Source organism: Somniosus microcephalus, chromosome 1, assembly GCF_052327205.1.
Source record: "Somniosus microcephalus isolate GS21.2 chromosome 1, FLI_Smic_1.0, whole genome shotgun sequence".
In the NCBI taxonomy this organism is placed as follows: Eukaryota; Metazoa; Chordata; class Chondrichthyes; order Squaliformes; family Somniosidae; genus Somniosus; species Somniosus microcephalus.
The window spans coordinates 41,365,497-41,378,734 of NC_140987.1; the positions used below are offsets into that span (position 1 = coordinate 41,365,497).

The window sequence follows — 13,238 nt, forward strand, 5'->3', positions numbered from 1 at the left end:
TGGCATAAGTGCGCCTAACCAATCAATAGCACATGAAAATGATGCTATATAATCAGGCATTCAACATAAGCAGATGTGGAAAGAGACACTTTGAATCCTGTGCCAGGACAGAATGATCAAGGAACTCGTCAGCAAGTGGAGTGGTTTATTTCCTCCTTTTTCTGTCAAAGATTTTTTTTTAACGTACACATAAATCAGGTGGGTGCCATTCCCCCAATCAAACTATTTCTGTTAGCATGTGTTTTTCTTCTTCCTATGGAGTGACGCAAAAAAAAGCAGCTGGCATTTATATATGCCTTTAAAGTAGTAAAACGTCCCAAGGAGCTTAAAATTATTGTTGCACCCACACTGAGCAGTCCATCCTTCAAACACTCCTGCTATAAACCCCGGACCCTGGCACTGTGAAAACCCTGTGACCCCCGACGTGATTCGAACACGCAGCCTTCTGACCTGGAGTCAGACGCGTTAGGTGCATTTATGTCAGTTCACACGAGCTCTATCGGATTTTAGTGCAGAAAGTTTAAAATCTAAAATGGTAATCCTTTACATTTCTGTGGCAGCTTGTGCCGTGAGATTCATTCACTGCACAATCGCCTCGTGCTGGTGACAGTGAAATAGAGGAATTCCTGAACCGGTGCAAATCAGTTGTAAATAGGTGGATGTGAGCGATTCCGCCGCTTGGATTTGAATGGCGGTTACTCTTGATATTCGAGACTGGAAAGCATGCCATATTGGGGCAGGTTGTCCTCTTAGTGCATGTAGATATAATGGATTGCCTGGATACAGCACACAAAGGCAAACTGGGTGAGAGGATTACATGCATGCAGTGGAGCCTGCCTAATCCATCTAAACGGACAGATGGAAATTTGGGATTTTTCTCATCCAATTTTCCTCTATGCACTACACCCAAGCACTCCTTTATGCCCAAATGAGGAAAATCCATCCCAAATTCTACGCAATCTCTCGCTTCCACATTAAGCTGCTTGAAGGAGCGTTCTCGTGAGGAGCGTGGATGACAGGAGTTCAAAGTGCTCCACTTGCTATTTAAATCATTTCATTTTCACCTGCAAGATAAGCGAAAGGGTTTTGAGTTAGGAAATGTCTGCACAATGAAGGTTTCCTCACCGACACACACACACATCCACATCCAAAATGCTCTTTGGCGCTAAAGAGCGTGCTCCACAGAAAAGACTGGTGCAACTGGCCTGGCAGTAGATAGCTGACAGGATGAGCGCTATCAGCAACACCCTGGCTCCAAATGCTTCAGGGAATGGCAGATCTGAGGGAAACTCCCAAGATAAGGCTAAGGAACGGCTTTCATGATGAAATAGCTGCTCCAAATAAGCATGCTGCGGTGTGTTTCCGCACAATTTGTTACTGTTTGACTGTTGTTCCGTCCTAAACATTCATACAACCTTACAGGCCTTTAAATGCCTACTGCACATGGCCATTCTGCAGCAGGGAAGCACTACAAGTCTTGCGTGACACTGGGTGTAGGCCGATGCTGGTGCAAGTTGGGTAGAGCTGGTGATTTGAGGTCATTTTTGAAAAAGCAAACAGGGACAAAGCAAAGCCAGGAAAGGGCCGAGAAATTTGTTGGCGGCGCGACCGATTTTCAGGCGCAAAATGGGCACCTATACATCCAATATGACGGGCGGCACGCACGCGCTCATTCCGTGCCGGAAGTGCATCACCCGCCATATTGGTTCGGGCTGCTCCATGGGTGCCCAGGGCATGTGGCGAAAGCACTGATTAAAATATTTAATTAAGGGTCCTGTGCTTGTTTTAGCACCCTTTTGTGATATTGATCTGCCCCAGCACCTGGCTTGCCTCGTGATAAACTCGCTCAGCAGCTCGCGGCGCTAGCAGGCAGGAAGGACCCTTCAGCAGCGCTATTTAAAGGGTTCATCCACTGCATACAGGCTAATTGCACTTTTCTGCTTTTAGGCTGCAGTTTAGCTTCTGGGTGTTTTTTGGCCTCTTTTCTGAAATAAACCTTAATTCGAACTTCTGAGAAAAAGTTTTTTTTACTGGCGCTGCACTATTTTTGTCAAATTACTGTCTTGACAGTGATGATGTAGATTTATCCTATTGTTTTTAAAACAGGGGCCCATAACTCGAATCTGGATAACATTCTCACCACCAACTGCAGTTGTTTTTGAACACGGGTTAACACAATTTTCAATACTAACTTAAAGGACTATGGCAATTGGTGAAAAGTCGTAAGGTTTAAAGAATTCTTCACGCTAACAATGTTACGCTTTTTAAGGAATTACCCAAATGGGTGTGTAAACGTCTGAAATACTAGCTGCGCAGGGAGAACATCTGATGGATTAGCTGCTTCAGGGTAAAGTAATATACATCTCACTTGTGTTAACTTTCTTGTTCTTGTTCAAAAATGCATGTTCAGAAGGGCATTTTTTAATGCATTAGTGCATTTGAAAGCTTTAAAACAAGCACCCATTGTATATAGAATACAGCATTAACGGCAATGTGCTTCAGAGTGGAATTTTACCTCTGGCACCGCTAGCAAGAAACTAGAATGCATAGGTATTAAGTGGTTATCGTGTCAGTTTTCCTTCTCCCACAGGAACCCACAAAGGAGATATTAATGTCAACAAAAAAAGTCATTACTTTTTTTCTTCAGCTTTGATCTTTATTTTTTTAAGGCATTCAAGCCGTTTTCGATCTGACTGAACTTACATCATTATTAAAGTATGGAATTACTGGCCGGTGCAGTCATCAGAAAACAGCTCACATCAGGTGAGCCTCGTGGAGACAACCTCATTGGCTAACCCATATCTAACCATTTCCCAAACTCGGGGAGGTGCAACTACCCACCGTCATTAGCATAAAATGTGCTTGCTGTTTAATCAGCTTAAGGCTGGATTGTTTGCTGTAGGAGGTGTACATACTGATTACTTTAAAAAAAATCTTTTGATGGCAATGCAGGATATGACCTCACGTTAGAAAAGATATCTCTATGTAACAATCATGAGCAGTTGTAATCCACTCATCTGCTCTCTCAGGTGGATGTAAAAGATCCCAGGGCACTATTTCGAAGAAGAGCAGGGGAGTTATCCCCGGTATCCTGGCCAATATTTATCCCTCAATCAACATCACGAAAACAGATTACCTGGTCATGATCACATTGCTGTTTGTGGGGGCTTGCTGTGCGCAAATTGGCTGCCGCGTTTCCCATATTACAACAGTGACTGCACTTCAAAAGTACTTCATTGGCTGCAAAGCAGTTTGGGATTTCCGGTGGTCGTGAAAGGCACTATATAAATGCAAGTCTTTCTTTGTTTTCAGATGTCAAATTGACCAATTAACCAAAATTGCAGGACTACTCAGTATGCCTTCTGTGTATAATGTTTTTATTGTCAGTTTCTATCCCGAATTAGTATTGTTTAATGCAGAATGATAGGCATTCAGTTACCCAAATTACTCACTTATCCTAAGCAGGGATGTTTCCCCAGTGTTGTGGTAAATGAGGTCTGACTGTATGTAAGAGGCAGCTCACGTGGGGCAACCACAAGCTTGGCAATCACAAAATGCTGCTACCATCACTAAAATGGTGACCACGAGTGCTTTTGTCTTGACTCGATCTACATTTCTAACACATCGTGGGAACCTCCCCAAGTTTCCCAAGATCGCCTCATTTGCTTACTGTAGGAAAGGGTATCAAATGATTTGCAGCTAAGACCAATTCATTAAATATATTCAAGAAGGAGTTAGATATATTTCTTAAGGCTAAAGGGATCAAGGGATATGGGGAGAAGGCAGGGACAGGGTGTTAAGTCTGTGTGTTCTAGTTGTATTTAAGATTAATTACTGACACAGACTACAAGAATAACGTTTCAACAGGTCTTTACTAGTTGGAGGTCAGGGTTATACTAACAGCAATATCACTACACAGTACTTATATACCGGTGGTCACCACCGGTATTACGTATACAGCAGCCAGAGAAAGTAGTACATCTCTTAAGGTGGAACAGGCTTAAGTTCTCTTAAGGTGGAACAGGTTACATACACCACAATCCTCCCTTTTTAGCTTAACAGTCATATCCCCATTTAACATAACATAATAACATATATACATATATAACTTCAGGTATAAACAGTTCAAAGGTTCAGTCTCTCAGGAGGCCTTCTGATTCGGGTTGGATAACGCCTTTCAGTGGTCTCTGATTCTTGTTGCTGAGGTGACTCCTCTAGTTGGTTTCCTATGTATTGGACGTCATCATCAGGTACATTCCCTGCCGAGGTAGATGCTTCAGGTTCATTAACGTCTTCCACAGTTGTCTCTGTCGCAACCATGGGTTCGACCCTTGCTCTCGATTCTACCAGTTGATCCGCATGACGCCTTATCACATTGTTACCAATATCTACTGTGTACATCAGAGGTCCTTGTCTGGCACGAATTGTTCCGGACTGCCATTTTTCGTTTCCATAGTCCCTTGCCAACACTGGTTGTCCTACGTCGAAACTTCGAGTGGTCGTGTTATTAATATGCCGGAACTGTTTGTTTTCCACTTCCCTCCGCACATTTGGTTTTAACAAGTCCAACCTGGACTGCAACCTCCTGTTATAAAACATCATGGCAGGACTTTGGTTAGTTACTGCATGAGCGGCATTTTGATATGCCATTAGGAAATTGTCCACCTTGTGTTGCAGCGGAATCTGATCATCGTTCATGGCCTTTATTGCCTTTTTGAATGTTTGGACAAATCTCTCGGCCAACCCGTTTGTCGCCGGATGATATGGGGCAGAGGTATAATGTTTCACCCCATTCTTCTTTAAGAATTTTTGGAATTCTTCCGACACAAACTGTGGTCCGTTGTCCGAACATATCTGTTCTGGCAATCCGTTCCTTGCGAATATTGTTCTTAACACCGCAATTGTCTTTTCTGAAGTAGTGGTATTCATCTTGATCACTTCTGGCCATTTGGAATGTGCGTCCACCGCAATTAGGAACATGGAGTCCATGAATGGACCAGCAAAGTCAATATGTACGCGTTGCCATGGGGCTGAAGGCCATTCCCATGGGTGTAGCGGTGCGATCGGAGGTGCATTTTGCACTTTTTGGCACCCAGCGCAGCTTTTCGTCAACTCCTCTATCTGTTGGTCAATACCCGGCCACCATACATAAGCCCTAGCAAGACTTTTCATCTTAACTCCCCCCAGATGACCTTCATGCAGTTCCTTTAGAACTCTTTCCCTTAACTTGGGAGGAATAATCACTCTTGTCCCGTACATCAAAGTACCATGGCAGACGGACAGCTGGTCTCGCCTTGCCGAGAATGCCGGTAACAGAGGATCACCATGTGTTGGCCATCCTTTCACTGTCACCTCGTAGACTCGGGACAGTGTCGGGTCGTTCCTGGTTTCTCTTTCAATACTTGCATTGGTGACTGGTAAACACTCGATGATGGTCGAATGAAATAACTCAACAGGGTCAACTTTCGTCGTCTCTTCTTCTTCAGGTAGTGACAGGCGCGACAGCCCGTCAGCATTGCCATGCTGCTTTGTACCTTTGAATTCTATTTGATATTGATGTGCCCCTAGGAAAAGGGACCATCTCTGGAGTCTCTGTGCTGTCATCACCGAAACACCCTTCTTAGGGTTAAAAATGGATACCAACGGCTGATGGTCTGTCAGAAGTGTGAATTTTTGGCCCTGCAGGTAATGATTAAACTTCTTCACTCCCCATACAAGGCTGAGAGCCTCCCTATCGATCTGCGCATAGTTGCGCTCAGCGGAGGTCAATGATCTGGATGCAAACGCGACTGGCCTTTCCGTGCCATTTGGCAACTTGTGTGAGAGTACTGCCCCAATACCATATGGAGAAGCATCACAAGCCAACCGAATAGGCAGTGTCGGGTTGAAGTGAGCCAACACTTCCTCTGAGGTGATCAATTCTTTGCTTTTGCGAAATGCCTTCTTACAGTTTTCGCTCCATTCCCATGGTACCCCCTTCTGTAAAAGAGTGTTCAGCGGGTGCAGTACCATGGATAGATTCGGTAGAAACTTATGGTAATAGTTGATCAATCCTAGAAACGACCTCAACTGAGAGACATTATCCGGAGCGGGAGCCTTTACAACTGCCTCTATCTTGTCAGGAGACTTATGAAGCCCCTCCCGGTCAATGACATGACCACAGTACGAGATCCGCTTCTGAAAGAACTCACATTTCTGCCGATTAACTCGAAGTCCATACTCTTTCAGTCTGTTGAGCACCAGTTCCAAGTTTGCGAGGTGTTCTTCATCACCATCTCCTGTAATCAGAATATCGTCCAGGTAACATTGTGTGCCTGGAATTCCCTGTAATACCTGCTCCATGGCCCTCTGCCAAATTGCTGGAGCCGATGCCACTCCAAAAACCAGCCTATTATACCGGTACAAACCTCTATGCGTGTTGATCGTGAGGTACTGGCGTGACTCTTCTTCAACCTCCATCTGCAAGTACGCCTGCGCCAGGTCTATCTTGGTGAAGCGTTTCCCGCCAGACAACGAAGCAAAAATATCCTCAATCCGCGGAAGCGGATACTGCACCATGTGAAGCACCGGATTAACGGTGATCTTGAAGTCTCCACAGATGCGAACCTTCCCTGGTTCTCCTGGCTTGTTGCTCGAAGGACGTTTCATAACGGGAACAATGGGCGTAGCCCACTCACTCCAATCTACCTTAGACAGTACACCTGAACGTTCTAGCGCTTCCAGTTCCGCTTCTACAGCAGGTCGTATTGCATAGGGTACCGGTCTGGCTTTGAAAAATTTTGGGTGTGCATGTTCATCAATCTTGATGTTTGCCGTAGTTCCTCTCAGTGTTCCCAGTCCCTGCTGGAACACCTCTTTAGCATCATCCAATAGTCTGGACAATCGTTTAGGTTTGACATCTGTTTCCCCGGAATCTACCGTTAGTGCCTTTAAGGAGTGCCAGTCCACATTCATTTTCCTAATCCACTCCCGTCCCAGTAGTGGTGGACCTCCTTCAGGTAGCACATATAAGTCCATTACTTGGCTTTCTTTGCCCTTGTGGACCACTTTTACCTCTATCTTTCCGATGGGGTACACTCTTTGCCCCGTGTATGTTTTCAATATAATCTCCGTATCCCGTAGGGGAATATGTTGGAATAACCTTTTGTAATCTTTCTTATTCATGGCCGTCAATGCCGATCCAGTGTCCAATTCCATCTTTACTTGGACTCCTGCGATCTGAAGAGTGACCCAAATTGTCTGGAGATCTGCATCCTTACCAACGTTGTGTACTCTTAAGCTACCCAGTTCATTACTGCTGGCGTCTGAATCTGACTTCTGTTCGTTCGAACTGTTCTTTGTCACCTTGTGTACCTTTATGTACTTTCCTTGCGGTGACTTTTTGTTGCTGGTCTTCTTTCCTGACTGGCATACTTTAGCTATGTGGCCAAGCCTGCCACACGTTCTGCATTCTTGGTTTTTAAACCAACACTGGTTCTGATCGTGCGTTGTCTTTCCACAACGATAACATTTTACAGTACTCAAAACCAATTGATTTGTACTGAGTTCCGGTGACCGTAGCTGCATTACTGCCGTGCCTCTCGCTGCGACTTTGTGTGATGCTGCCATAGTGACCGCTTTCTCAAGCGTCAGCTCACTCTCCTCGAGCAGTCGCTTTTGTGTATCTTCTTTTAATAATCCACACACAAATTTATCTCTTAGCGCATCTGTTAGTCCCGTTCCAAACTGACAGTACTTTGCTAGCTTACGCAATTCCATTAAATATTCAGCATTGCTTTCATCTTTCAGCTGCTTTCTGCTGTAAAATTTAAATCGTTCCGCTAGCATCAGCGGCGTGGGGTTTAGATGATTTCTCAGGACAGTAACAATCTCCTCGAACGTCTTCTCCGCCGGTTCATCTGGTGATAAAAGGTGTTTCAATTGCCCATATGTCTTCGCACCCATTAAGTTTAATAAAGTTAGTGCTTTCTCATCACCTGGGATTTTATTTGCTTCACAATAATTTTGTATGCGTTCTACATACGTGGCCCAATCTTCGATGTCGCTATCAAAGGTATTAATGTTCCCATGTTTAGGCATCGTTGCAATTTTTTTTTAGTGATTTCCCTTTTTCCAAGATGGCGGCTTCCCGCTCTTGTCTTCGTCCTCCGCCTACAAAATGCCGGTTTCCCGCGCTTGGCGGTCTTTCCCGCGCTCGCCTTCTTCACCCGCTGGCTGCAATGGTGTTTGGCGTGCCGCTGCTGCTCCCCTTTCCCAGCGGTTAGTAACTCCCCCGACGCTGTCTCCGCTTCACCGCGGCTCCCTCGGGCATTCGCGCTTCCCCGATGTCGCGCCTCACAGCCCTTCTTGCAGCCCGGTTATTAGCACCGGCTGCGTTCGCCTTCACCGCGGCTCTCGCGCCTTCAGTCGCCCCAGACGCTGCGCCTTTTTGGCCCGAATGCGGCCCGGCCCTTATCACCAGCCGCGATCGATGTCCCCGCGCTGCGCCTTTCGGCCCGAATGCGGCCCAGCCCTTATCTCCGGTCGCGATCGATCTCACCGCCCTTATTCCTCCGTCTTCCCTCCCCGTCTGTACAGCCAACGCGGCTGACTTTCTGCTCGCGCCGCTGACCGGCTTACCCACCACCGAGGTAGAAGGAAGATAGCTGACTGCCGCTGATGGAGGCTTCGAGTTCAGGATATCTTCTGCACTCCGGGTTCTCGATGCCTGCCGCGCGACGTGTCTTCCAGCAGGGTGATGAGGGTGGATGCCTCTCTTCGATGCCCGTTCTGTGGACGAAGCCGCCGTGGATATAAACTGCCGCAGGGTAAGAATCGGACTCGTCGCCACTGTTAAGTCTGTGTGTTCTAGTTGTATTTAAGATTAATTACTGACACAGACTACAAGAATAACGTTTCAACAGGTCTTTACTAGTTGGAGGTCAGGGCTATACTAACAGCAATATCACTACACAGTACTTATATACCGGTGGCCACCACCGGTATTACGTATACAGCAGCCAGAGAAAGTAGTACATCTCTTAAGGTGGAACAGGCTTAAGTTCTCTTAAGGTGGAACAGGTTACATACACCACACAGGGTACTGAGTTTGGATGATCAGCCATGATCTCATTGAATGGCGGAGCAGGCTCGAGGGGCCGAATGGCCTACTCCTGCTCCTATCTTCTATGTTTCTATGTTTTTATGTAAGGCGGGTAAATGGAAGCTGAGGTACAGATCTGCCATTATCTAATTGAATGGCGGAGCAGGCTCGAGGGGCTGAATTGGCCTAACTCCTGTTCCGATGTAAGCTCTCCCAACATGGTTTACCTTATGCACTGGAGGGGCAGAATCTCCTGAATGGGAGCATCTGCAGGGACAGCTCCTTACAGTAACACGTGCACTCTCTGTTTGCTGGAAGTTGCATGTTCTGGGTGAGATGAACCAGGGGTCTACCAGTTCCCAGAGGGGAGTGAGCACAACTCTCATTTTTGAAATGTTATGCTGAGGGAGGTGATAGAAAGGAAGGTTGCGAATTATGGCTGTGAGGCACACCCTCCTCAGAAGGCAGCAGTTAGGGCCATCTGAGAGGAGGTGGCAAAGCAATGGAATACAGTTTCTGCAATAAAAAGGTCACTTCCCAGATGAGTAAGAAATTCAACACCTTAAAGACACTTGCCAAGTTAAGTGCTGTTCTTATCTCTTAATATTGCAATGGCATGCCCGTACACACATGCACACACACACAGTGGGTAATGTTCACCTTACACACTCAGGCAATAAACTGGTGGAGCAGATCAACCACAACATTTGGGCAGCAATCCACTCCCCCAGTTTAGCACCCAAACAGTGAAGGTTCAAATGAACCCCACAGACTTCCTTTTCTTTGGCGACTCCTTTGATCGCGCTAACACATTCATGCATTTTTTTTATTCGCTCACGGGATGTGGGCGTCGTTGGCAAGGCCAGCATTTATTGTCCATCTCTAATTGCCCTTGAACAACTGAGTGGCTTGCTGTGGGTCTGGAATCATGTATAAGCCAGATTGGGGAAGGACGGCAGATTTCCTTCTCTAAAGGACATCAGTGAACCAGATGGGTTTTTATGATATTACGGTAGTTTCATGGTCACCGTAAGATTCACAAAATTTGTGCATTTCCCCGAAGGTTATTATCGATAAAAGGGACCCTGTGTGGACATTTCTTTGAAATTAATAAGGGTGCCCAAGATGGCGTCCGTGCCTCGTGGCAGAAAGCCTGCGGGTCTCCAAAATGGATTCTGCAACCCAGGCTGTTTGAGGTAAATCGAAACTAAGGCTGCAGGTTTCCTGTGAACAGAACTTTGTGATTTGGGACCCAGACAAACTGTGAATTATGTATTAGGCCAAATCAGAGGCAGATCTGAATTCAATGAGGCCTACAGTTAAAGTCATCAAACAGTCTGCATACATAATCGGAAACAGGTTAAACACATCCATCGAGGCTGGACAAGCCCATCAAGGACTTTCAGGACAATACGAATCCATTATCGGGCCGGTAGAAGCAATTACCGGCCATCTAAAAACCCATCAGTATAGATTGCTACCATTATTTTAACTAGCCCGCCAAAAATAAAACAAAGAACTAACCTGATTTGGCGGGCAGATAAGGTTTTTCGATGAAGGTATAATTGAAGGCCCCCAGGTAGCAATTAGGGGTAGTCGTTGGAAGAAGAAGAAGACTGCTGCTCGACTGCTGTCGGTATCACTGCTCCCCAGTCTTTCGGCCCCTCGCCCTTGTGGCTGCCGCCCTTGCCCCCGTCCCGCGCTTACCCCCTGGCCTTTGCCCGTGCCCTCTCCAACTCCATCTAGACTCGCCCCAACACCGGGTCAGGCGAACATGGGCAATTCAGGCCAGGCGAAGCGGGACGCGACGAAGGGAGGAGGAAAACCACCCGGGGAAGGCCAACTGAGGGTAGGCTTCGAATCATTGGGCCTTCAGCCTCAGCTGACCTGCGAGTATCTTCATGCAAACTCAAGCTGTCGGCGAAGAATCATCCCTGCAAAGTAAAGTACCCAAGCAGAGACTGTAACTTTGGGGTACTCGAACCTGGACAACGCCCTTGCAGCACCCGGAGCCCACGTGACGACGGCAGGCTCCAGAGAGCACCAAGAGCGAACCCCGAACCCAACCGCTGTTTTGAGCCTAGCAAACCCTTTTGATTGGTGAGCATGAATTCTGACCCCTCATAGATTAACCTAGTTAGGTATAGGGGGTGGGATAAGGATAAGGGGATTGTTAAGATAGTTGTTTTCCCTCGATGTGCCATGTGTTCCCCATTCCCCGTATAAGTATAGTATTATTGTAATGAAATCTGTTTGTCTTGATCCTGTATTCGTTTTGCACTCATGTATATTACCCTCCCCCACTGTGTATAGTTTCACTTCCTCTTTCCCGACTAACCTGGGAGGTTCCAGGTCTTGGCTCTTGGCTCCGCCCCTGACTTCTCTTACATAAAGATCCCAGGATCTGTATGACTCATTCCTGTGAACCAGTCGGCGTGTTGAGATGTTAGCTCTGATCTTAGTGATTAAAAGCCAACTTGTTTAAGTCTATAACTTCTAGTTTTGTGGTTATTGAAGGCCCATCAATTATTATGACTCTCATGTAATTTTTGCCTGTAGAAGTGTACACTTATAATTTTCCATAAGATTGTATCAAGTTTTCCTCTTCAATAAAATCTTGGTTTTGTTTGCATCCAACCACCTGTCTACTCGAGTCTTCTCTGTATCGCTGCCTGTATCTAAGTCCGGTGTCTAGAACCCAGGGGGCGAGCGATTCGAACCGCTCAAGGAAGGTAGTCAGAGGCAAAGCTGACTGACCCGAACACGCCTGTGCAAAAACCCCCTACATCACCATTACTGATACTAACTTTTTACTAAACTGTATTTAAATTCCACAGCTTCCGTGGTGGGATTTTGAACTCATGTCTCCGGATCATTAATCCAGGCCTCTCGATTACTAGTCCAGCAACATAACCACCACAGTACCGTCACTACCCGTGATACACCTATCGTATTACATCCATACCTTTCCCAGTGCTTCTTTCGTATATTCTGAAATTTGGAAACTTAACTGGCACCACAACATCAAATCATGGCTTGTGTTGTTACTGAAATGTCTTACATGCGGTTTCTTGCAGATTTCAGTATGTGTTTTTATTCCATCGTGTTTCAGTTAGCGGTACCTGAGACAGAGGTCCCATCCTTTTCCCATTGCACTGCATCCTCACTCAAACTCCTTGGAGCTGCTCCTGCCCATGCCTTCGCCAGAAGCTTTTATTCTTTTTTTAAATTTGTTCATGGGATGTGGGGGTCGTTGGCAAGGCCAGAATTCATTGCCCATCCATAATTGCCCTTGAGAAGGTGGTGGTGAGCCGCCTTCTTGAACCACTGTAGTCTGTGTGGTGAAGGTACTCTGACAGTGCTGTTAGGGAGGGAGTTCCAGGATTTTGATCCAGCGATGATGAAAGAACAGCGATATACTTCCAAGTCAGGATGCTGTGTGACTTGGAGGGGAATTTGAAGGTGGTGGTGTTCCCATGCACCTGCTGCCCTTGTCCTTCTAAGTGGAAGAGGTCGTGGGTTTGGGAGGTGCTGCCGAAGAAGCCTTGGTGAGTTGCTGCAGTGCATCTTGTAGATGGTACACACTGCAGCCATGGTACACCGGTGGTGGAGGGAGTGAATGTTTAAGGTGGCGGATGGGGTGCCAATCAAGCGGGCTGCTTTGTCCTGGATGGTGTTGAGCTTCTTGAGTGTTGTTGGAGCTGTACTCATCCAGGCAAGTGGAGAGTATTCCATCACGCTCCTTACTTGTGCCTTGTAGATGGTGGAAAGGCTTTGGGGAGTCAGGAGGTGAGACATTCACTACTGAATACCTAGCCTCTGACCTGCTCTTGTTGCCACAGTATTTATGTGGCTGGCCCAGTTAATTTTCTGATCAATGGTGACCCCCAGGAGGTTGATGGTGGGGGATTCGGCGATGGTAATGCCATTGAATGTCAAGGGGCGGTGGTAAGACAATATCTTGAGTACTTTGCCCCTCTTTGATCACTGAGTCACAAGAAAGGTATTCAAGCCCAGGAGGTGATGCCGAGATGAACTATGGGACTGATCCAAGTGTTAGAGGACTGAGATTTGATCAAAGATTGGAGAACCTTGGGCTTTTCATTCTTGGAGAAGACAAAGTGAATAGCTCATATATAAGTCAATAGCAGGGTTA

The 13,238-nt window shown here is 46.4% G+C and overlaps 1 long non-coding RNA gene across 1 annotated transcript in view; it reads left to right on the forward strand.

Moving 5' to 3' along the window:
- Positions 1–11,714, forward strand: part of LOC147124039 (uncharacterized) — a 98,220-nt gene extending 86,506 nt beyond the window's left edge. The window contains exons 2-3 of the long non-coding RNA XR_015079515.1: positions 2,670–2,763; positions 10,146–11,714. This is a non-coding gene — a long non-coding RNA (uncharacterized LOC147124039). The remainder of the gene's footprint in view (positions 1–2,669; positions 2,764–10,145) is intronic.
- Positions 11,715–13,238: the final 1,524 nt, after the last annotated feature.